The sequence below is a fragment of the Salmo salar genome, chromosome 19 (assembly GCF_965601325.2).
Source record: "Salmo salar chromosome 19, fSalSal1, whole genome shotgun sequence".
In the NCBI taxonomy this organism is placed as follows: domain Eukaryota; kingdom Metazoa; phylum Chordata; class Actinopteri; order Salmoniformes; family Salmonidae; genus Salmo; species Salmo salar.
In genome coordinates, this window is record NC_138309.1 from 8030768 (window position 1) to 8032500 (window position 1733).

Consider the following 1733-nt stretch of genomic DNA (forward strand, 5'->3'; position numbering starts at 1 on the left):
GAATCATATTGTAAATGTAACGCGCAATATTGCAAACGTAACGTGCATTTGCAATGTGATTCAACAGAAAAAAATATCACCAAAGTTGACATAATGAAATCAACACAATGAGCGATAGAGAGGAACCACAGTCACTGCACGGCCATCCCCAGTTCATTGGGACAGTCAATTATGCATTTCTGCAGGGTTTTTGAGCATGCCAAATTCGTGATGTTGAGGCCCATTGAAACATATCGGTAATGCGCATCCGTGCACATGGTGACCCGAAAACCCATTTCGGGTTACCAGGATTAATTTTTTAGAAGGGTTTTAAATGCCTTTAGGGGGGTGCAAGGGATCCATGGTTGGGTAGGGAGCACCTTCCATCAGTGCCCATCCAATATGGGGTGCCCCTAGTCATTTTGGACATTTTTCCAAAAAATGATGAATCATATTGCAAATGTAACGCGCAATATTGCAAATGTAACGCGCATTTGCAATGTGATTCAACAGCAAAAAATATCACCATAGTTGACATGATGAAATCAACACAACGAGCGATGGAGAGGAACCACAGTCACTGCACGGCCATCCCGAGATCATTGGGCCAGTCAATTATGCATTCTGAGCATGTCAAATTCGTTAACATTTTTTAAAGCAACAGAGTCCCACTTCTCCCTCATCATACATGACAAGTAGACTGTCTGCATTGATTCATGGCTTAACATAGGGCTATATATCATTTGGGCAGTATAAATGCCATTTGGACTATGGTTCACTGACTTTTGGGTTTGGAAACCGACTTCCTATGATCGTACATGGCAAACGGACAAACATCCTGATTTGGCACATTCAATACTTTCATACACGTATAATTGACAAAAAAAGAATTGGACATTTCATTTGCACATTTCTAATGGCATTTGGCAAAAAAAAGAAAAAATATGTCACTTTTGACTTCCTATGAAATCATATTCCAAATGCACAAATCATATGCCTTATGCACAAGCAAATATGTCACTTTTGACTTCCTATGAAATCATATTCCAAATGCACAAAACATATGCCTTATGCACAAGCAAATATGTCACTTTTAACTTCCTATGAAATCATATTCCAAATGCACAAAACATATGCCTTAAGCACAAGCAAAAACAACCCAAAAAATTATGTCAATAAAAAACATCATTAGCATGTTCATACAGCTCTTATACATGTGTAATTGACATAACAATCGAAAAAAACGGTCCAGAAACCACTTTTTAAGGGGTTGAAAACTTTTCAAAAAATATGTCATTTTTTTCCAAATTTGACTCTTGGGTCTTGAATTGTGTTACATTTGCAATATGAAAATTCACTGCGGAGAGCTCTAGCCATCTATTGGATATTTGCTGTGATTTGGCACATTCAATACTTTCATAATTGACAAAAAAAAGCATTGGACATGTCATTTTGCAAAAAAAATGAAAAAAAAGTCACTTTTTTTCCTATGAAATCATATTCAAAATGTACAAAACATATGCCTTGTGCACAAGCAAAAGCAACCCAAAAAACGACGTCAATAAAAAACGTCATAAGCATGTTCATACAGCTCTTATACATGTGTAATTGACATAACAATCGAAAAAAATCGAAAAACGGTCCAGAAACCACTTTTTTAAGGGTTGATAAGTTTTCAAAAAAAAAATCATATTATCAAAATCTGACCCTTGGGTGTAGACTTGGGTATCATTTGCTGTATGAAAAACCACGGT